Here is a 25,233-nt window from a genome sequence, read left to right on the forward strand (position 1 = left end):
GTTTTCTAATGTCCAGGTTTGGCGCCCCCTTTTTTGTGCTCATTAGACTCTGGTCCAGCCACTTTATCTTTTAGGTATTGAGAGTGACTCATCTGCAATGGTTTTTCGACTTCACAAGGTAAGCTCTTTGCCCTTATTGAAGGTTTTGTGTGGTGAAATCTGTCATCCTCCAGCAGGTCCAGTCTAATCAAATAGCTTAGAGGTTTAGGTGGTTGCTTACCTTTCAGTGTTCTTGGGTTCAGACCCCATATCATTTTTCTTTTTGCTTCCGCTTGCTGGGTTATGCCCATGGCAGCGTCTTCTCATGACGCTCATCCATGGCAACACGAGGCATCTCTAACCCCCATCACCAAATCCGTTTAACCCTGCCATTGAAGCCTGACCTATATGGGTGGCGTGACTTCCTCCAGTGTATAAACGGCCTCGCGTTGGCAGTTTCCTGTAATCTCAAGCCCCGACCTGTCCCTCTGTACCGATGCTGGGGGTTCCTCTGGTTCCTTTTCCATTTTAGGCATGGACTGGTGTGCTGCCCCCTGGCCATCCCACTGGCGCACTGCAAATTTTTGCTCTAACATTACTTTATTAGATCCATTTCCCATTATAGTCGCGTTGAATTATGGGGTTTCAAATTGCAAAACAGGCGTGTTTGTTTTGGCCTGATAATATGGCGGTTGTACATGGCATTAACAAATTGTCCTCTTCTTCTCTCCCAATTTTGTCTGTTACGTCACCTTGTACTTAGATGAATGCAATGAAACATTTATTTGGGCCTCACATGTCTCGGGTGTTGTCAATGTTGCTGCCGATGCTCTCTCACGTTTTCGTTGGCAGGAATTCCAGAAATTGGTGCCAAACGCGGCACCGGAGAGTTTTCAGTGCTCTACTCACCTGTGGCACATACCAATGAACAGCTGATGCCCCTTATTCAAGCTTCAGTGGCGCCGCGGACCTGGTCTGGTTATGGTAAGGCTTGGGCGGACTGGCAGTGTTGTCGGCTGACCACCTAGTTCACACTTCTGTTGCCGATAGGCTTCAAGTTATTATTGATTATACAAACGGGATTCCAAAAAAGTTGGGGGACCGAGGAGACCAGTTTCTCAAGTTTAGAAATAGGAATGCTCTCCCATTCTGTCTAATACAGGCCTCTAACTGTTCAATCGTCTTGGCCCTTCTTTGTTGCACCTTCCTCTTTATGATTCGCCAAATGTTCTTTATAGGTGAAATATCTGTACTGCAGACTGGCCATTTCAGTACCCGGATCCTTCTCCTACGCAGCCATGATGTTGTGATTGATGCAGAATGTGGTCTGGCATTATCTTGTTGAAAAATGCAGGGTCTTCCCTGAAAGAGATGACCTCTGGATGGGAGCATATGTTGTTCTAGAACCTGCATATATTTTTCTGCATTGATGGTACCTTTCCAGACATGCAAGCTGCCCATGTAACACGCACTCATGCAACCCCATACCATCAGAGATGCAGGCTTCTGAACTAAGCGTTGATAACAACTTGAGTTGTCCTTGTCCTCTTTGGTCCGGATGACATGGCGTCCCAGATTTCCAAAAAGAACTTTGAATCGTGACTTGTCGGACCACAGAACAGTCTTCCATTTTGCCACACTCCATTTTAAATGATCCCTGGCCCAGTGAAAACGTCTGAGCTTGTGGATCTTGCTTAGAAATGGCTTCTTCTTTGCACTGTAGAGTTTCAGCTGGCAACGGCGGATGGCACGGTGGATTGTGTTCACTGACAATGGTTTCTGGAAGTATTCCTGAGCCCATTCTGTGATTTCCTTTACAGTAGCATTTCTGTTTGTGGTGCAGTGTCGTTTAAGGGCCCGGAGATCACGGGCATCCAGTATGGTTTTACGGCCTTGACCCTTACGCACAGAGATTGTTCCAGATTCTCAGAATCTTCGGATGATGTTATGCACAGTTGATGAAGATAAATGCAAAGTCTTCGCAATTTTCCGCTGGGTAACACCTTTCTGATATTGCTCCACTATCTTTCTGTGCAACATTGTGGGAATTGGTGATCCTCTACCCATCTTGGCTTCTAAGAGACACTGCCACTCTGAGAAGCTCTCAGCTCTTGCCAATTGACCTAATTAGTGTTAATTGGTCTTCCAGCTCTTCGTTATGCTCAAATTCGCTTTTTCCAGCCTCTTATTGCTACTTGTCCCAACTATTTTGGGATTTGTTGACACCGTGAAATTTTGAATCAACGCATTTTTCCTTTAAAATTATACATTTACTCGGATTAAACGTTTGATCTGTCATCTACGTTCTTTTACAAATAAAATATTGACATTTGCCATCTCCACATCATTGCATTTAGTTTTTATTCACGATTTGTATAGTGTCCCAACTTTTTTGGAATCCAGTTTGTATGTTGCAATTACGGGCCGCAGGGGTTTCAGCGGTGGTTGCCCAGTGCAGGTTGTCGGGTATTGGTTTCCACTTTAGTCTTCGGGGCTGGTCGGGCATTACAACATTTTCATAGTTTGCCAAGCCCTTAGAGGGTGGCGGAAAGAATATGTTCGTAAGGAACGCAAGGTGCCCCCGTTTCTTATCAGCTTCTCACCCAGTTAGTCCAGTCATTAGTCAAGGTCTGCTCCTCTCCTGCTGAGGTTTTACTTTTCATGCCACTTTCTGCCTCGTCTTTTTTCGGCGCGTTTAGCATTCGAGAGCTGAAGTACCGCCCAGGTGGCCTTGCTCTTGCTGATGTCTCTTTTTCCGATTCGTCTGTGTGACTTTGCATCAGTCGTTCAGAAAACGATGTTTTTTCTTCTTTGCACTGTATTTCGGGTGCAGTTTGCCCTGTCCGCGCTGTTGCAGATTTCATTGCTCCCGTGTAGATAGCCGTAGATAATAACTCAGTTTTTATACCATGCCTCACCCGTTTCCAGTTTTGCTCCATTTTCCGCCGTTGCCTCAAATCATTGGGTATGCCTGTCGCAGAGTATGGCTCTCATTCGTTTTGTATTGGGGCAGGCATGGAGGCTGCCAGGGCGGCTTTACCGGATTCTGAGGTGCAATGGATTGGTAAGTGGAAGTCAGCATACTTTGTCTATTATGTTTGCCCTGAGATATTATAGTTATTTTCTTCACAGATTCTCATAGCCATGCGGTTTGTTTTCTGGGGCATTCCTACATTCTCTGGGCTGGGTAGAGTGGAGTTCAGGCCTGGTGGACGAAAACTGGTTTCCCGGCTGTTTGAGGTCATGTGGCGTGGCATTTGCGGTCTTCGTTGGCCGCCAGTGCTGCCGGAGGCTGTTAATGTCAGTACAGTGATACTATCCCTGGTTGTTTTAGTAACTCACGCTGGGGTAAATGACCTCTGCATGCTCACGGTGGCGGAGCTCATAACCCTCATTAGAGACAATCGGGAAAGATTCCCTACTTTCTTTCAGGAAGCTATTCTGGTCTGGTCTGAGATGATCTATAGAGTTACTTGGCAGGGTGCCAGAGACCGAGGTGCTAATGAGAGGGTATGGCACACAGTTCATGCGAGGATCTCTCACTTTGTTTGTTATGTGGTAAAGATATAATTGGGTAGCAAATGTGTGGTTTTATCATCAGCTGGAAGGACGACCAACACCTTATGCAACCTGAATTGGCCTGGACATTTTTCTTTCCAGACTTCAGAAAGCTATGGAACAGACCTTGTTTTGTTGGGTGGGGGTCGGAGTGCCGTGTAGGTGGGTGGAAAAAAATTACTAAGACCGGAGGAGAAGGCGGACTTGCCTACTGTGGTTTTCGTGGGGCATATCGCTTCTCATACTCCTGGAAGTGGTTTCTGGTGATAAGAGTTTGGTGTTTTTGGTGAAGAAAATGGTTAAAAAAGATAAATAAAGCTGTGACCGATCCTCACTCCACAAAACATGTGCCTCTGTCGTTATTTGGTTTAGGCGGGGAAGACATGTTAAGAGGTTGAGTTTTAGTTATCTGCAGTCTTATAGAGCTACCTGTGTCCTCTGGTGGTCGATCCAAGCAAAAGGGACCACCAGAGGACCAGGTAGCAGGTATATCAGACGCTTTTAACAAAACAGTGTCTGATATACCTTTCAAGGGTTAAAAAATAAAATAAAAATCTACAGCCTGCCAGCGAATGATCATGTCTCGCGAGATGACGCGCCGGCGCGTCAAGGAGGAATGAATCGACCGCCTCTGGAAAGCAATCCTGCGTTAGATGGTCCGGAGGCGGTTAAATGGCTGCATTTCAAATGCCTGAATCAAACCCCTGTATGTACAGGGTGTATCTCATACGGTCTGAACCAGTGTAGGCCTGAATAAAATATTTCTTTGCACATAATGGTTGCATTACAAATGGCTGTATTTCAAATGCCTGAATCAAACCCCTGTTTGTAGAGGGTGCATCTCACATGGCTTGAATCAGTGTAGGCCTGAATTAAAGATTTCTTTGCACATAATGGCTGTATTTCAATTGCCTGAATCAAACCCCAGTATGTAGAGGGTGTATTTCACACGGCCTGAACAGTGTAGGCCTTAATTAAAGATTTCTTTGCACAAAATGGCTGTATTTCAAATGCCAAAATCAAACCCCTGTATGTAGAGGTTGTATCTCGCACGGTCTGAAGCAGTGTAGACCTGAATTAAAGAATTCTTTATACAAAATGGCTGTATTTCAAATGCCTGAATCAAACCCCTGTATGTAGAGGGTGTATCTCACACGGCCTGAACCAGTGTAGACCTGAATTAAAGAATTCTTTATACAAAATGGCTGTATTTCAAATGCCTGAATCAAACCCCTGTATGTAGAGGGTGTATCTCACACGGCCTGAACCAGTGTAGGCCTGAATTAAAGATATCTTTGCACAAAATGGCTGTATCAAACCCCTGTATGTAGAGGTTGTTTCTCACACGGCCTGAACCAATGTAGGCTTGAATTAAATATTTATTTTCATAAAATGGCTGTATTTCAAATGCCCGAATCAAACCCCTGTATGTAGAGGGTGTATCTCACATGGTCTGAACCAGTGTAGGCCTGAATTAAATATTTATTTGCCCAAAATGGCAGTTTTTTTTTTTTAAATGGCTGTATTTCAAATGCCTGAATCAAACCCTGTATGTAGAGGGTGCATCTCACATGGCCAGAACCAGTGTATGCCTGAATTAAATGTTTATTTGCTTAAAATGGCTGCATTTCAAATGGCTGTATTTCAAATGCCTGAATCAAACCCCTGTATGTAGAGGGTGTATCTCATATGGCCTGAATCAGTGAAGGCCTGAATTAAATATTTCTTTGCACAAAATGGCTGTATTTTAAATGCCTGAATCAAACCCCTGTATGTAGAGGGTATATCCCACATGCGCCGAGAGACGCACGCTACAGTGCAGTGCTTTAATTGTATTGACATCTAAATAATGTGTAGCTCGCTCCTGATGAGACATGTAACTGAATTGTCATGTTGAAACACATAGAGCGAAGTGTGATGTCATATGTGCTCACTGCATAGGGCATATATCAGCAGAGATACCGTGATCACAAGACTGCCGATGCGTGATTGCAGTTAAGCAGACGCATCACTCAGCTATTAGGGGAGCAGTGTTTGGGTGCACCAGGACCCACTGTGCTGCTCATACTAGGATGACAATCCACCAGATTGCTATATATACAGTCGTGGCCAAAAGTTTTGAGAATTACTTAAATATTGGAAATTGGAAAAGTTGCTGCTTAAGTTTTTATAATAACAATTTGCATATACTCCAGAATGTTATGAAGAGTGATCAGATGAATTGCATAGTCCTTCTTTGCCATGAAAATTAACTTAATCCCCCAAAAAACTTGCCACTGCATTTCATTGCTATCATTAAAGGACCTGCTGAGATCATTTCAGTAATCGTCTTGTTAACTCAGGTGAGAATGTTGACGAGCACAAGGCTGGAGATCATTATGTCAGGCTGATTGGGTTAAAATGGCAGACTTGACCAGTTAAAAGGAGGGTGATGCTTGAAATCATTGTTCTTCCATTGTTAACCATGGTGACCTGCAAAGAAACGCGTGCAGCCATCATTGCGTTGCATAAAAATGGCTTCACAGGCAAGGATATTGTGTCTACTAAGATTGCACCTCAATCAACAATTTATAGGATCATCAAGAACTTCAAGGAAAGAGGTTCAATTCTTGTTAAGAAGGCTTCAGGGTGTCCAAGAAAGTCCAGCAAGCGCCAGGATCGTCTCCTAAAAAGGATTCAGCTGCGGGATCGGAGTGCCACCAGTGCAGAGCTTGCTCAGGAATGGCAGCAGGCAGGTGTGAGCGCATCTGCACGCACAGTGAGGCAAAGACTTTTGGAAGATGGCCTGGTGTCAAGAAGGGCAGCAAAGAAGCCACTTCTCTCCAAAAAAAACCATCAAGGACAGATTGATCTTCTGCAGAAAATATGGTGAATGGACTGCTGAAGACTGGGGCAAAGTCATATTCTCAGATGAAGCCTCTTTCCGATTGTTTGGGGCATCAGGAAAAAGGCTTGTCCGAAGAAAAGGTGAGCGCTACCATCAGTCCTGTGTCATGCCAACAGTAAAGCATCCTGAGACCATTCATGTGTGGGGTTGCTTCTCATCCAAGGGAGTGGGCTCACTCACAATTTTGCCCAAAAACACAGCCATGAATAAAGAATGGTACCAAAACACCCTCCAACAGCAACTTCTTCCAACAATCCAACAACAGCTTGGTGAAGAACAATGCATTTTCCAGCGCGATGGAGCACCATGCCATAAGGCAAAAGTGATAAATAAGTGGCTCGGGGACCAAAACGTTGACATTTTGGGTCCATGGCCTGGAAACTCCCTAGATCTTAATCCCATTGAGAACTTGTGGTCAATCCTCAAGAGGCGGGTGGACAAACAAAACCCACTAATTCTGACAAACTCCAAGAAGTGATTATGAAAGAATGGGTTGCTATCAGTCAGGAATTGGCGCCAGAAGTTGATTGAGAGCATGCCCAGTCGAATTGCAGAGGTCCTGAAAAAGAAGAGCCAACCCTGCAAATACTGACACTTTGCATAAATGTCATGTAATTGTCGATAATAGCCTTTGAAACGTATGACATGCGTGTAATTATATTTCACTACATCACAGAAACAACTGAAACAAAGATTTTTGTGAAAACGAATATATTTGTGTAATTTTCAAAACTTTTGGCCACGACTGTACACTTTAGCAGTTTTCAATATTAGTGGATTGGATTTTAAGTGCCAGCCCCAGGCTGAGTGCTGTGCACATTACACCCTGTGAACATAGGCTTGACATCAATCAGTGTGTTCCAACACTGGATTCTTGCCATATATACACAGGTGATTTAAGGGTCACCACCAATAAAACCCTGCTCCTGACCCTAACTCCTATCCGTATGGGCACCTCTCGATGGTAGAGATACCCATACACAGGAACCTAGAAAACCCTGGTGACCCTCAGATGTCCTAAAGATAATGACAGGGCAGAGACCACATATTCCTTCACTAGTAAATTGACTTTTATCTGCAAGGTATTGTGACACCCTGTACAGTCTGTGGGCCAGACACTCACTGGCTTGCAACTGTGATTATATCACAGAGGAAAAGATTAATTTACTTTTTTTTTATCTGCAAGGTATTGTGACACCCTGTAACGGTATGAGTGGTGGCCTGGCCATTGGCACAGTACAGTCTGTGGGCCTGACACACACTGGCTTGCAACTGCGATTATATTTATTACAGAATAAAAATAAATGGACTTTTTTTTATCTGCAAGGTATTGTGACACCCTGTAAAGGTATGAGTGGTGGCCTAGCCATTGGCCACAGTACAGTCTGTGGGCCTGACACACACTGGCTTGCAACTGCAATTATATTTATTACAGAGAAAAAATAAATTGACATTTTTTTATCTGCAAGGTGACACCCTGTAACGGTATGAGTGCTGGCCTGGCCAGTGACCACAGTACAGTCTGTGGGCCTGACACACACTGGTTTCAACTGCAATTATATCACAGAGAAAAAATATACTTTTTTTATCTGCAAGGTATTGTGACACCATGTATGAATGGTGTGCACACAGTACAATCTGTGGGTCAGACACTCACTGGCTTTCAACTTCGATTATATCACAGAGAAAACATAAATTGACTTTTTTTTATCTGCAAGGTATTGTGACACCCTGTGACGGTATGAGTGGTGGCCTGGCCAGTGACCACAGTACAGTCTGTGGGCCTGACACACACTGGCTTGCAACTGCAATTATATTTATTGCAGAGAAAACATAAATTTACTTTTTTATCTGCAAGGTATTGTGACACCCTGTAACGGTATGAGTGGTGGACTGGCCTGTGACCACAGTACAGTCTGTGGGCCTTACACACACTGGCTTGCAACTGCGATTATATTTATTACAGAATAAAAATAAATGGACTTTTTTTTATCTGCAAGGTATTGTGACACCATGTAAAGGTATGAGTGGTGGCCTGGCCATTGGCCACAGTGCAGTCTGTGGGCCTGACACACACTGGCTTGCAACTGCGATTATATTTATTACAGAGAAAAAATAAATTGACATTTTTTTATCTGCAAGGTGACACCCTGTAACGGTATGAGTGCTGGCCTAGCCAGTGACCACAGTACAGTCTGTGGGCCTGACACACACTGTTTTCCAACTGCGATTATATTTATTACAGAGAAAAAATAAACGTACTTTTTTACATCTGCAAGGTATTGTGACACCCTGTATGAATGGTGTGCACACAGTACAGTCTGTGGGCCAGACACTCACTGGCTTTCAACTGCGATTATATCACAGAGAAAAAATAAATTGACTTTTTTTTATCTGCAAGGTATTGTGACACCCTGTAACGGTATCAATGGTGGCCTGGCCAGTGGCCACAGTACAGTCTGTGGGCCTGACACACACTGGCTTGCAACTGCAATTATATTCTTTAACAGCAGAAAAGGCCTGTAATGCAGCATCAGACCAGACAGAAATATCCTCACCCTTCCTAGTCATGTCTGTTAAAGGTTTAACCACCGGTGAATAGTTCAAGATAAATTTACGGTAGTAGTTGATAAACCCCAAAAACCGCATAAGCGCTTTCAGATTTTCGGGTCGATCCCAGTCCAACACAGAACGGACTTTCTCGGGAACCATACGAAAACCTGAGGAGGAGAGCAGGTAACCCAGAAATTGCACTTCCTGTACAGCAAATACACACTTTTCCATCTTAACATACAACTTATTCTCTCTTAGGATCTGTAACACCAGTCTCACATGATCCTGATGAGTCTGTATATCAGGCAAATAAATGTGTATGTCATCAAGGTATACAACGACAAACCTCCCCACCAGATGATGAAAAATGTCATTGACAAAGTGTTGAAAAACCGCAGGAGCATTGGTTAACCCAAAGGGCATGACCAAGATTTCAAAATGACCCTCAGGGGTATTAAATGCGGTCTTCCACTCATCCCCCTCCTTAATCCTTTCCAGATTATATGCCCCCCTCAGATTCAACTTAGATAACACCTTGGCACCGACAATCTGACTAAACAAATCCAGAATCAAAGGAAGGGGGTAAGGATCACGGACGGTAATACGATTGAGCTCATGGAAGTCCAGGTATGGTCTCAGGGTACCATATTTTTTCTTTACAAAGAAAAACCCAGCAGCCACTGGGGACGTGGATGCTCTAATATGTCCCTTTGCCAAACTCTCTGTAATATACTCTCGCATGGCCTTTCTTTTGGGTTCCGAAAGAGTATACAACCGAGATTTGGGATTAAGATTGTTATACTCCCGGTGCGGAGGCAACTCCTGATTACCACTCTCAGAGAAAACATCCGAAAATTGTGAAATGAATGAGGGTACAATTAAAGTGGTCACCATAGAGAATGATGCATTAAGACAGTTGTCCATGCAAAAATCACTCCAATCGAGAATCTGTCTCGCTTACCAGTCAATGTTAGGGTTATGTTTACTTAACCATAGTAAGCCCATGGCAAGCAGACCCTCCAATACATATCAGGAGATAGATTCCTGATGCAAATCACCCACTACCTGCGACAGACATTTTTGGGTGAGAGGTGCTGAGTCAATTGCAAAGACAGAAATACTTTTCTCTAATGCATTAATAGTCAACCCATGAATGCGCACAAACTCTCCATCAATAAAGTTAACTCCTACCCCACTGTCAATAAATGCTTAGATTTTCACAGTTTTGGACTCTAGCACTACCTCGGCAGTCAGGAGAAAACGGGTACTACCAGTAAAAGACAAATGTAGGTTTTCTTGCTCCCCATCCACACCACCAATAGTAATTTGAGGATTAAAAGGTTTTTTATTTTTGTTTACACCTTGATGCTGCAAGTACGGACAAATGTTCACAAAATGTCCCGGAGGGACAGTGATCCGGTTGGCAGAGAAAAAGCCCAAGATTGGATGTCCTCTTTAAGCAATTAAATAATCATACCCACATGTTGACACTCATCCCCAGAAGAGTATGGATGCAGCTTAAAGTATAATTTACATGACTCCCTGAACCATATGAAATTGTCACTACCCCCAGAAAACCTGTCCGGGAGAGCCACCCAGTTCAGGACAGGCTTGGGACCTACCACCGGAACCAGCAGCCTATGGACTTTGAATCTGCAAGACAGTTGCACGGAGGTCTGCTACCTCCAAAGTCAGATTCTGCATCTGTTCGACCAGTGCAGACATAGTATCCATAGCTGCACATACCAGAACAAAAATGGCAATATAGGCTTGGGATAATGTCACGGACGTTGTAGGGGATAACACCAAAAGACAATCAAGAAGGAAGGGGAAAGACACTAGGCCTCACCACTAGGAAGGAAAAGGGTCACCACCTATAAAACCCTGCTCCTGGCCCTAAATCCTATCCGTATGGGCAACTCTTGATGGTAGAGATACCCATACATGGGAACCTAGAAAACCCTGGTGACCGTCAGATGCCCTAAAGATAATGACAGGGCAGAGACCACCTGTTCCTTCCATGGTGAAGGAACTAGCGTCTCACTGAGGCCTAATAAACAACCGCAGGTGGGGGGAGGGGAATACAAAACACGACAAGCGGAATACTTAACTTCAGAGGATGAAGGATGAACAGGACTTCAACACGAACCACACTCCAGCTCTTCCAAGACCAAATGAAGCTATCCCAAGCAAGGAGTGATGGGAAAAGTCAGACTAAATAGGGTGTGGTAGAGGTCACATGATCCACATCTGAACAGGAGGTGTGGACATACCAGCAAAACACAGACAAAGTGAAACCAAAAGAGGCGGTCAGATCACTAATGCATAGATAATCTTTCAGACCTTCTGGTACCTGTCACAGATGTGACAGCTATATTTCAAATGGCTGTATTTCAAATGCCTGAATTAAACCCCTGTATGTATAGGGGGGATCACACACGCCCTGAACCAGTGTAGGCCTGAATCAAATATTTCTTTGCACAAAATTGCTGTATTTCAAATGGCTGTATTTCAAATACCTGAATCAAACCCTTGTATGTAGAGGGTTTATCTCACACGGTCTGAACCAGTGTAGGCCTGGATTGAATATGTCTTTGCACAAAATGGCTGTATTTCAAATGCCTGAATCAAACCACTGTATGTAGAGGGTGTATTTCACATGGTCTGAACCAGTGTAGGCCTGAATTAAATATTTCTTTGCTCAAAATGGCTCTATTTCAAATGAGTGAATCAAACCCCTGTATGTAGAGGGTGTATCTCACACGGTCTAAACCAGTGTAGGCCTGAATTAAATATTTCTTTGCACAAAATGGCTGTATTTCAAATGGTTGTATTTCATATGCCTGAATCAAACCCCTGTATGTAGAGCGTGTATCTCACATGGTCTGAACCATTGTAGGCCTGAATTTAATATTTATTTGCCCATCAAAGCTGTATTTTAAATGCCTGAATCAAACCCCTTTATGTAGAAGGTTTATCTCACAGGGCTTGAACTAGTGTAGGGCTGAATTCAATATTGGTGCACCAAATGGCGGTATTTCAAATCTTTGAATCTAACCCAAATGTATTAAGGGTGTATCTCACAATGACATCTGCCTCAATGGCTGCCAAATATTTTTTTTTGGGCCCAAACGAGTTTAACAACTGAATTGAACACCAGTATATAAGCCTGTAATTTCACACTTACTGATGCTGCAAGGCCTGAAAATAGTGTTTTTTGTCAAAAAAGTGTGTTTTTAAAACCCCAGAAAATGATGGGTGTATTTCTAGCTTAAATTGCACACTGACTAATCCAGATGTTGATAGAATATAAAAGCTGTATATATATATATATATATATATATATATATAGCAGAGAAAAAAGGGGGTCAGTCAGCACATCCCAAAGCGCAGGGGCACGTTGCTATGGCTGAGAACAAGACTGTTAAACAAAACAAGGAATGCACCAGCTCACTGCTATATATATACATACAGGTCCTTCTAAAAAAAAATTAGCATATTGTGATAAAGTTCATTATTTTCTGTAATGTACTGATAAACATTAGACTTTCATATATTTTAGATTTATTACACACAACTGAAGTAGATCAAGCCTTTTATTGTTTTAATATTGATGATTTTGGCATACAGCTCATGAAAACCCCAAATTCCTATCTAAAAAAATTAGCATATCATGAAAAGGTTCTCTAAATGAGCTATTAGCCTAATCATCTGAATCAACTAATTAACTCTAAACACCTGCAAAAGATTTCTGAGGCTTTTAAAAACTCCCAGACTGGTTCATTACTCAAAACTGCAATCATGGGTAAGACTGCCAACCTGACTGCTGTCCAGAAGGCCATCATTGACACCCTAAAGCAAGAGGGTAAGACACAGATTGCTGAACGAATAGGCTGTTCCCAGAGTGCTGTATCAAGGCACCTCAGTGGGAAGTCTGTGGGAAGGAAAAAGTGTGTCAGAAAACGCTGCACAACGAGAAGAGGTGACCGGACCCTGAGGAAGATTGTGGAGAAGGACCGATTCCAGACCTTGGGGGACCTGCGGAAGCAGTGGACTGAGTCTGGAGTAGAAACATCCAGGGCCACCGTGTACTGGCGTGTGCAGGAAATGGGCTACAGGTGCTGCATTCCCCAGGTCAAGCCACTTTTGAACCAGAAACAGCGGCAGAAGTGCCTGACCTGGGCTACAGAGAAGCAGCACTGGACTGTTGCTCAGTGGTCCAAAGTACTTTTTTCGGATGAAAGCTAATTTTGCATGTCATTTGGAAATCAAGGTGCCAGAGTCTGGAGGAAGACTGGGGAGAGGGAAATGCCAAAATGCCTGAAGTCCAGTGTCAAGTACCCACAGTCAGTGATGGTCTGGGGTGCCATGTCAGCTGCTGGTGTTGGTCCACTGTGTTTTTATCAAGGGCAGGGTCAATGCAGCTAGCTATCTGGAGATTTTGGAGCACTTCATGCTTCCATCTGCTGAAAAGCTTTATGGAGATGAAGATTTCATTTTTCAGCACACCTGCTCACAGTGCCAAAACCACTGGTAAATGGTTTACTGACCATGGTATTATTGTGCTCAATTGGCCTGCCAACTCTCCTGACCTGAACCCCATAGAGAATCTGTGGGATATTTGGAAGAGAAAGTTTAGAGATGCAAGACCCAACAGTCTGGATGAGCTTAAGGCCGCTATCAAAGCATCTTGGGCCTCCATAACACTTCAGCAGTGCCACAGGCTGATTGCCTCCATGCCACGCCGCATTGAAGCAGTCATTTCTGCAAAAGGATTCCCGACCAAGTATTGAGTGCATAACTGAACATAATTATTTGAAGGTTGACTTTTTTTGTATTAAAAACACTTTTCTTTTATTGGTCGGAGGAAATATGCTAATTTTTTTAGATAGGAATTTGGGGTTTTCATGAGCTGTATGCCAAAATCATCAATATTAAAACAATAAAAGGCTTGAACTACTTCAGTTGTGTGTAATGAATCTAAAATATATGAAAGTCTAATGTTTATCAGTACATTACAGAAAATAATGAACTTTATCACAATATGCACTTTTTTTTTAGAAGGACCTGTGTGTGTGTGTGTGTGTATATATATATATATATATATATATATATATATATATATATATTAAAGTTTTTAGACTTCTATTTCTCCATGACCAGGAGGAACAGGTAGTCTACCCAGCTCCTTGCTTAGGGACCTGCGGAGGGTTAGTAGGGACCCGAGGTTCCAGAGCATGAGTCCTCCTACCTTCAAGGTCGGCTCATGTCGTTAGGAGTTAGGGTCAGATTAGGGAAGCACTAGGAGGTGACCTGCTCCCTAATTCTGTCTTCCTGGCCGAGTCGTGACTACCATCTCTGTTCATCGCACGGCTGAGGGTTTCCTCATCCTCAGCCGTGACACAATGACACGATGACACGATGAACCATGATCCCGTGCATGCAGTAATGTCGGCATTGGCATGTACAAGATCTTACTGTGCATGCCCCGTTTTGCGTGTAAAGCCTATACGTCATTGTGACCAAGGAGGCCCTCATGGATATGCGCAGATCAGTCTCTCACTTCAAACGGCCATCTTGAAAGAGGTCAATGACCACACGAGTCACGGCATGAACACCAGATTGTCGCACAGATTTAGATCTCCTCAAAAGGGCCAATCTCATTCATATTTGCATTCACACGGGCTATAAAATAACGGATCAGAGCGAGAAACAATTGTTCACCGTCAGGTGGACATTGTTGTCACATAACACTGGGAAAGTCGAATGGATACCTGCATATTCATGCCGTCTCCATTACCATTATCCCTGTGGATCCTTGCAAAGCCCAAGAGGGATCTCCTCCAAACCATGCAACATTACATAGAGAGACATATCAAGGAGATCCATACATATTGTATTTATGCAATCCGGGGACATACAGTATGTTACAACATATATAAATCATATATATTCAGAGGTCGCAAGGACATCAGACCAGTGTGTCACCCATATATCTCCATACATCAGCATACCTAACCAAAAAAAGAGAGAAAAACAAATCTCTTAGTATATGGGTGATAGTAAATTAATAATAGTCCAAATACTAACAACCCAAAACACAAATGCATCAATGGTCAGAGGGGAACCAAGGGCAAGAACTCACTGAAATAAGTGGCCAAAACGGGTGGAAATGCTCCAAAACAAGACACTAGCGTGTCTATAACCGGATGAGCAATTCCTCCGCATCCGGTCCGCAGACAACAGCAATTCCGAGCAAAAGACCGCATGCGGAGGAATTGCTCACCCGGTTATAGACGCGCTACAGTGTCTGGGTTTGGAGCATTTCCACCCGTTTAGGCCACTTTTTTTCAGTGAGTTTTTGTCTTTATGTATATGGAATGTGCCACTTCATTCTTTGAGTAACATTCTTTTGCACCTGGTAGCTTCTGTGTCACATGGTCTGTTGTCGGTATGGCTCACAGATTTTTTTTACCTCACAATGCATTGGTGATATCACTATGGAGGCATGTGAGAGTCTGGCTGTGAGTTGGTTTCTAGCTCTGTTCAGACCCTGTTCACACACCACGGGCGTTTTAGTGGTAGGACCACATGCGTGCTGAGACACTGTGACGTGGTGCATGAGGGGCTCCGATATGTTGCTGACTGGAAGATATTGGCAAAGTTCTCAGCTTTTAACATTGGCTTGAGGAATTAGCTAGTATTGTCAGTTGCGTATCATTTTGGTGCATTTTCTGCAGTGATTTTTGTGAACCAAGGGCAAGCCACAATCGTATACAATCATCCCTACATTATTGTAATGTCTCGGCTGCGTGTTGCTTCAGGTACACAGCTTAACATCAAGTATAAACCGAATCCCAATGAAAGATGCGCTGGTTTGCTGAACTGATGCAATCTTTACTGAGATATAATGAACAGGAATGTGTACAATAGTGTTCATATGATATGATATGGGATGATATGTGTGGTAAAACTGTGAAACAAACATAAAAAGAGAAATATAAGCATGGCTAATTCAAGCAACATACATTATACATAGCTAATACGAAAGATAGGGCCTAACTAACATGTGCTTGCTTACTACACTGAAACACACATTATCTATCTGCAATGTCTAACATCCCTCTACACAAGCTGAACTAGCAAAACCCCTTTACTCACAGGCTTTGGTGTTCGTCAGGTTTGCAATCTGTAATAGCTTTAAGATGTCCTGTGGATCTGGTCACTATAGTAGCCAGAGCTGGACTGAACAGGATATGTCCCAGCAAGCCCTAGAGAGTACAGAGAAGACCCGCCTCTAGGCTTCAAGAAAATGGAGGGTCTTAAAGAAACAGACACTACTGAGTGCCAAGCATGTAATATACATTGCAAAGGCAGCACACTCCCCACCTGGCGTACCATTGGTTATGCCACTAACCTTTGGACAGAAGTAAAACTACTTCAGAAATTGGCCTAGCATACACCTTGGGAATGCCCTGTCTAACAACTCTAACTTCAACTTTTCTAACTCTAGCATCACCACTAGGATCAGTCGCCACAATGAGTCCAATAGGCCATTCATTCCTGTGGGCCTGAGTGTCTTTTAATAAGACAATGTCTCCAACTTGTAAGTTGGGTTTGTCATCCTGCCATTTCTTGCGTGGCTGGAGTGTCACCAGGTATTCCTGTCTCCACCTCTTCCAGAAAATGTCTGCAAGGCTTTGAACTTGTCTCCATTGCTTAGTATACAAGTCCTTGAGGTCAAAGTCTCCAGTGGGAGCTGTCACTGGTTCCATCTTCTGGGTCAGCAGCATTGCGGGTGTCAAGACTGATGGCATCTCTGGATCTGTAGACACTGGAACCAAAGGTCTGGCGTTCATAATGGCCACGACTTCAGCCATTAGTGTAGTTAAAGCTTCATGAGTGAGGCGAGTAGACCCAACCTTCAGGAGCATGGCATCCAGAATACGACGAGCTACTCCAATCATCCTCTCCCATGCTCCTCCCATATGCGATGCGTGTGGAGGATTAAAAGTCCAAGTGCATCCTTGATCTTGAAGATAGGAACCTGTTTCAGAGTCTGTAGAGATGATTTTCAACTCCTTGCAGGCCCCAATAAAGTTTGTGCCGCGGTCTGAACGAATCAATTTCGCTGGTCCTCTGATAGAGAAGAATCTTCTCAAGGCATTGATGAAACTTGAAGTGGATAAAGATTCAATTACTTCAATATGAACTGCTCTAGTACTCAGGCAAGAGAACAGAACAGCCCAACGTTTACTTTCGGCACTGCCTCCTCTAGTCTTGCGAGAAGAGATGTTCCATGGTCCAAAAACGTCTAGACCTACGTGAGTGAACGGATTATCTGAAGCAAGTCTGTCTGCAGGTAAGTTTGACATCTTCTGAACCTCAAGTTTCCCTCTAATCTTCTTACAGGTAACGCATTGGCTGATCACGCTGGAGACTAGTCTCTTACCTCCTATGATCCACAATCCTGCTGACCGTACTGCTCCTTCAGTGAAGTGTCGTCCTTGATGTGCAACTTGCTCGTGATAGTGTCTTACCAGAAGAAGAGCGATGTGATGATTCTTAGGTATGATGAAGGGATGTCTCTCTTGGATAGTCATATCCGCTGCCGACAAACGACCTCCAATTCTTAGTACTCCGTCTTCGTCGAGGATAGGGTTCAACTTCTTGAGCGAACTGTGTCGAGAAATCTCTTTCTTTTTCAGAAGGCTTTGAATTTCTTCTTTAAAGACTTCCTGCTGGACGCATTTGATGATCGCGACCTTGGCTTGTTCAAGATGGTCGTTGCTACGTTGATCAGTATTAGTAGCTCTGGAGGAGTATCTGGCTAGACAGATAAGTTTTCCGATTGCACGAGTCAGCGACTTCCATCTGGAAAACCTTTCAAATCTATGGGCGCCCAGACTGTCTCTGGTAACTAAAGTCTTGCAAACTGCAACTTGAGGTCTTACCTCTTTGTCTTGATCTGGTTCTATGAGCTGAAAGGTCTCTACCTGAGTAGTCTCTTTGATTTCTGGCTTACCAAGAAACGATGGACCTACGAACCAGTTAGTTTGCTTGAGTACAGCGGCTGACACCAATCTTGTCCCATGATCCGCTGGGTTCTTGTCTGTGCTGATGTAATGCCACTGATCTGGACTTGTAGACTTTCTGATACGTGTCACTCTGTTGGTCACGTATGTGTAAAATCTTTTTGAAGCGTTGTGAATATATCCTAACACAATCTTGCTGTCCGTATAAAAGTTCACTGCATGGATCTCAATGTCCAGTTCAGTCGTAATCATGTCTGCCATCTCTACCGCTAAGACAGCAGCACAAAGTTCTAGACGTGGGACAGTGTGAGCAGGTCTGGGAGCTAGTTTAGATTTTCCCATGATGAACCCAACATGGCTTTGTCCCTCAGTGTCTATTACCCTTAGGTAAGTTACAGCTGCAATAGCCATAGTGGAAGCGTCAGAGAATACGCATAATTCTCTCCTCTTTGTAGCAGACAAGGAAACAAATACGTACGGTCTTGAAATGTAGAGTTGTTCAAGCTCTAACAATGAGTCTTTCCACACCTTCCACTGCATTCGCTTCTCGTCAGGAAGAAGTACGTCCCAGTCAATTTGTTCCTGCTCAGTAGTGATCTGTCTCAAAAAAGCTTTGCCTTGCATGATGATGGGTGCTACGAATCCCAGGGGGTCATAAAGACTGTTGACTGTAGATAGGACACCTCTTTTTGTGAATGGTTTCTCTTCTCTGGAGACCCTGAAGGTGAAACTGTCAGTCTTTAAGTCCCAACTAAGCCCAAGACTTCTTTGCAAGGGTGGTGATTCTGTTCCTAGATCTAAGTCTTTGAGGTCTTTAGCACGGTCTTCCATTGGAAATGCTTCCATGACTCTGTAGCTGTTGGAAGCTACCTTGTTCAATCTTATGTTGGATTCTGCCAACATTTCTTTTGTACTTTTTAGGACGTTAATAGCTTCTTCGTTGCTGGAGAAAGAAGCAAGTCCATCGTCCACGTAGAAGTTCTTCATGACGAACTGTTTGGCTTCTTGACCATGTCTTCCACCTTGCTGTGCTGCTCGTTTCAGGTTGTAGATAGCTACAGCTGGGGAAGGGCTGTTTCCGAACACATGTACCTTCATCCTGTACTCTATGATGTCTTTGTTAAAGTCATTGTCTGCATACCACAGGAACCTTAAGTAGTCTCGGTGATCTTCTCGAACGAAGAAACAGTAGAACATCTGTTGTACATCTGCTGTTACTGCTACAAGTTCTTTCCTGAACCTGATGAGTACTCCAAGGAGTGTGTAGTTCAGGTCAGGTCCGCTGAGAAGGACGTCATTTAGTGAGATGCCTTCGTGCTTCGCACTAGAGTCAAATACTACACGTATCTGACCTGGTTTTTGAGGATGATACACTCCAAATATTGGTAAGTACCAGTGTTCTTGGTTTTCTTGTAGTGGTGGTGCCCTTTCTGCATGCTCGTTGTCAAAAATCTTTTGCATGAAGGCTTGGAAGTGTTTCTTCATATCTGGCTTTCTTTGTAGAGTGCGCTGCAACAAACTGAAGCGTTTCTCTGCTTGTACCTTGTTTACAGGAAGGCGATGGCGTGGTGACCGGAAGGGTAGAGGGGCTACCCAGCTGCCTGACTTGTCTCTGTAGACTTCTCTGTCCATGATCTCGAGGAAGAGGGTATCTTCTACCGAGGGTGATGGCTTGTCGTCGTCTCGTGTTCTTTCAAACACCTTACAACCCAGTTCATCTGTATTTCCAGTTGAGGCTAAGTCTTCCATGCACCTCTGGATACTCCGATGATGTGTTGGGTTATCTAATCTCTCTTTAATGTGTAGACTGTTGGTACATGGGCAAAGACAAGATGTACGACCATTCTGCAACAGATGTGTTCTGTAGACATTTACCTTTGATGGTTTGTGCAGTCCGTCTAGACATACTTCTCCAACGATGACCCATCCGAGATCAAGGCGTTGTGCAAATGGTGCATTGTGTGGCCCATTGTACTGTTCTCTGACTTTGTGCAATCTGAGAATATCTCTCCCAAGTAGAAGGGTGATTGCAGCATCTGGATCTAGTGCTGGTATTTGGTCTGCTATTCGCACCAAATGAGGTTGATGACGAGCAACTTCAGGTGTGGGTATCTCTGACCTGTCGTCTGGTATCTCATCGCATTCTATGAGGGTAGGTAGAGTCACCTTTGTCTTTCCATCTAATGACTCGATGATGTAGTTATTAGCTCTTCTCCCTATTGTCTCTACAACTCCAGAACAAGTCTTCAAGGTGTATGGAGTTGGACTTCCTTTGTCACCGAAGAGGTCAAAGAATTCTGTTTTTGCCAGAGATCTGTTACTCTGTTCATCCATGACTGTGTACATCTTGATTGCTTTTTCTCTAAAACCTGCTGGATACACCTTGACTAAGCATATCTTGGAGCACGATCTTGAGCGGCCCTGCTCTGTACAGATCTCAGTGCACTTTGAGGTTACTGCTGGCGTTATACTCTCTCCTTGCTCCCCACCATGATCTTCTTGAGTTGCTTGAACTTCTTGTTTCCATGGTGGTGGTCCCGGGTGCAGTGCTGACAAGTGTTTGTCACTGTTACACTCTGCGCATTGTATTGTTTTTGTACAGTCTTTTGCAAGATGCTGAATTGAAGCGCAGCATCTGAAACAAATGCGATTGTCTTTAAGATAAGCTTTGCGCTCTTCTAACGTCTTACTTCTGAAACTGCGACATTTTCTTAGTGGATGAGGCTTAATGTGGATAGGACATATTTTGTCTGACTCCTCAACTTTCTTCCTTGTGTTGTCTTCCTGATTAGCTGCAGATTCAGGCGGGACTTCTGTCTTCCTTACAGAAACTGTTGCTCTGCGTTCTTTGTAAAGCCCTGGAGGTTTCTGTTCTACCTTTGGGAAGCTTGCCGTTCTCTTGTTCAGGAAAGCAAAGCTTGGGTCATTGCGTATTTCAGCTTGGTCTTCTATGAATTCAGCGAAGAAGGCGAATGGTGGAAATGCAACATGATGATCTTTCTTGTATCTTGAAGCTTGAGCTACCCACCTTTCTTGCAAGTTGTAAGGAAGTTTCTCGATTATGGGCTCAACTCCACGTGCTGTATCCAGATATGAGAGACCTGGCAGATATCCACTAGACTTAGCGGCTTCTATTTCTAAGAGTAGGTCTCCCAAACCTCTCAGCTTTTGGTAATCCTTATTTGTTATTCTTGGATAGTTTTCTATCCTTTTCAGAAGAGCATCCTCGATCACTTCAGGTGATCCATAGCATTGTTCTAGTCTCCGCCACACCATTGCAAGTCCTGCTGCTGCGTCATGAACATGTACTGATCTGATCCTTTGGGCTTGCTCAGTGGACTCTGGACCTAGCCATCTGACAAGCTGGTCAAGCTTTTCTTTCTCTGTCAGGTTTAAGTTTTGGGTACCGCTCAGGAAAGATGATTTCCAGGCCCAGTAGTTTTCTGGACGGTCATCGAATTTCATGAGACCAGCGCCCACTATCTCACGGTGCATCAGGAATTTTGCCACTTCTATAGCACTTGTTGCGTCTGGCGAATGGTATGGTTGCGGCTGGTAAGGCTGATGAGGCGCTTGTCTGAATCTACTTTGTTTAGGTGGTTGTTCTCGTCTGTTGTAAGTCTTTCTGCTATAATCCAGACTTGTATTTGCTTGAGGAGGGAGTACGCGAGCATCCGTTTTCACTCTTGGAGGGTTGGCAGATTGGTCTCTAAGCATGCGACCACTTGACTCCCCACACTGAGATTCTGATTTAGTCTTGCAATGTTGCGTAGTATCAAAGTTGCTTATTGCTGGTGGAGTCAATGAAAGCCTAGGTGCGTCATTGGACTGCTGGTCGGTGTACATGGTTGCTTGTGACTGTACGTACTCACGGGTGCGTTGGATTGCGCTGTGGGATGACGTCTGGTTTTCTATGCCATCGAACTGAGCTTCAGCAGCCCTTGTGAAAACTTCTGCCTCGGCTAAGGCTGCTGCCGCGTTTTTCTGCTGTTTGAGTAAGTGTAAAGATGCTTCCACTTCTGCTTTCTTTTTAAGTGCTTCAGATTCACTTTTTGCTTGCTCTCTCATCAATTCAGCTTCCTGTTCCGCATAAGAAGCCATGGCGCAAGCTGCCTCTGCTTTTGCTCTTGCCCTAGTCGCTTTGTCGCTAGCCGATGACAGACTGGTGATGCCTGAACGTCTAGAACTAGTACGCTTAGATCTTGCTGAATCGGCGCTAGCTGAAGTCAGATTTGTTTGACTGGATGCTCTGGACAGTGTTGTGTATCTAGACTTGATTCTTGGCAAGCTGTGTGTGTCATCTTCCTTATAGGAGCATTGAGGGTTAACTGTCAGAGTGTTGTTCCCTGTGTTCTGCATCTTGATTTAGCTGGCAGCGTGGATAATGATGATGACTGGACACAGGCAGTATCAGTGTTGTAGTGAGTGAGAGAAATTAGTTTCACTCCACGTGGCTGAAAGGAGTTATTAGTCCTTTTACTGCGGAGGACGATTTAAAGCTGTTTAACTGCTTCTGACAACGTTTTAAAGCCTTTTTACTGTAATGTCTCGGCTGCGTGTTGCTTCAGGTACACAGCTTAACATCAAGTATAAACCGAATCCCAATGAAAGATGCGCTGGTTTGCTGAACTGATGCAATCTTTACTGAGATATAATGAACAGGAATGTGTACAATAGTGTTCATATGATATGATATGGGATGATATGTGTGGTAAAACTGTGAAACAAACATAAAAAGAGAAATATAAGCATGGCTAATTCAAGCAACATACATTATACATAGCTAATACGAAAGATAGGGCCTAACTAACATGTGCTTGCTTACTACACTGAAACACACATTATCTATCTGCAATGTCTAACATCCCTCTACACAAGCTGAACTAGCAAAACCCCTTTACTCACAGGCTTTGGTGTTCGTCAGGTTTGCAATCTGTAATAGCTTTAAGATGTCCTGTGGATCTGGTCACTATAGTAGCCAGAGCTGGACTGAACAGGATATGTCCCAGCAAGCCCTAGAGAGTACAGAGAAGACCCGCCTCTAGGCTTCAAGAAAATGGAGGGTCTTAAAGAAACAGACACTACTGAGTGCCAAGCATGTAATATACATTGCAAAGGCAGCACAATTATATTCTACATTGAGACCCCTAGGTTTAAGGGAATTAAGTACATTGATCCACTCTAGTTCTTCAACAGAGCGGATCTATTACCTCCTCGTCTTGGCATAGGTACATGGTCAATTATACAACATTTGAGGTCCCTTTCAGTGTGCTTTAATTCAAAAAAGTGTTTTGAGACTGGCAAGTCAGAACGTTTTTTCCTAATTGCTAATCTATGGTTGTTGAGACGTGCTTTTAAATCCGTAGAAGTTTCTCCCACATACAGTAGTTTACATGGACAGGTAAGGACATCAATAACATAACTTGAATTGCAAGTTAAATGAAAACGTATTGGATATTGTGTCCCTGTGTGGGGATGTAGAAAGAATTTCTCTTTCACTATGTAAAGACAGTTTACACAACTAAGGCATGGGAAACAACCAAGTCCGGCAGAAGCCAATGTAGTTTGTTTCAATATTTTACTTGGACCAGCATCAGCTGTTATAAGTTCGTTCCGCAGACTTTTTGATCTACGGTATGACATCATTAGCGGTGACTGAAATTCAATAACTGATTTATGACAACCCTTTAGTATGTTCCAATGTCTTTTAATGATTTTGGAAATATCTATACTATGTTTCGTGTATGTGGAAATAAATGGAATTCTCTTTGTGTTATGGCAGATCTGCTTTTTAGGGGGTATAGCATGTTCCCTATCTTGAATTCTGTCCATTTATTGCTTCAACACAATAACGTATAAGCTTTGCACACAAACCGGGGCATGCGCAGTAAGATCTTGTACACGCCAATGCCGACATTGCTGCATGCATGGGATCGCAGTTTATCGGGTTAGTGTTTTCCCAGCTTTCGTATTATCTCTCCTCAGCATCACTAATCACTTGCACATGTCACTTTACACTATTAACTATTTCAGCACTTTGGCTATACAAATATATGATGTTCAGAGGCTATATAAGGGAAATAAATGTATCTGTATATGTCATATGTAATTTCACTAATTATGTTTTAATAGCTATAGCAGCATTTTTATCACAACTATTATGTAATTTTGTGATTATGACATGTTTTTATCTTTTGTATTTTGACACCAAAGAGTTAATTCACTGAGTATGTATTGGTCACATGATATGATGTAATTATTTGTGGGTGTATATATATTGTTCACTATGTCCTGTCATTTTGCTTGAGAAAGGCTCTAGTGCAGTGCCGAAATGTTGCCATTGCCACTGAGGTGAATAAAGAGAGTTCTTAATTTTTATTTCCTGGAGTGCTGCCCTTTTTTCTACATGTAATTGTGGGATTGGCTTTCCCCTGTGGGCCGTGCACCCACATTTAGCTTTAGGCTGTGCTGCCTCATATATATATATATATATATATATAGCAATTATTTTTCACATGGGTGAATAAAGATTTCTACTTTTTTCAAGTCTTGGAGTGCTGTCCGATTCTCTGCATATATATATATATATATATATATATATACACACACACACACACACATGTTCAAAAGGATGAGGCAGCGCTCCAGGCATAAAGTGAAGAAATGGTGGATCTTTTTATTCCCCTCTGCAACGTTTCAACCGCTCAATGCGGACTTTATCAAGCATACAAGCATAGTGTCATACAAGGGTATATATATCCAGAATAGATAGCAACAATCAAGTGATAATCATTCAATTAGAAAAATATACAAGTATAAAAAACTGTGTAGGAGTACAGACAATATCTCCATAATGTGAATAGTATATCAATGGTTATTTACATAGTGTATTCCATCGTGCAAATCAATAGTATCCATAATCCTCAAATAATAATACCCTAAATAGTGCAAATGGGACTCATTATAACACTGTAACACCACCTGTGTACACGTGTTGACAATAATAATGATGAATAAGGTTAAAAACTCACTCAGCGGTGACAGGATTAAGGCACCTAAGTCCGCGTCCTCAGAATCCGACTGCGCATGCCCGGAAACCCAGCAACACTGCCCAAACAGACGGAGCCCAGAGACGTCACCCGGGTCACACGAGCGGTCACCTGATCACCCACATGACCCACGCAACCATCGCAAGACCAATCTGGGGGCGCTGCCGAACAC

Source organism: Bufo gargarizans, chromosome 9 (assembly GCF_014858855.1).
Source record: "Bufo gargarizans isolate SCDJY-AF-19 chromosome 9, ASM1485885v1, whole genome shotgun sequence".
NCBI lineage: Eukaryota > Metazoa > Chordata > Amphibia > Anura > Bufonidae > Bufo > Bufo gargarizans.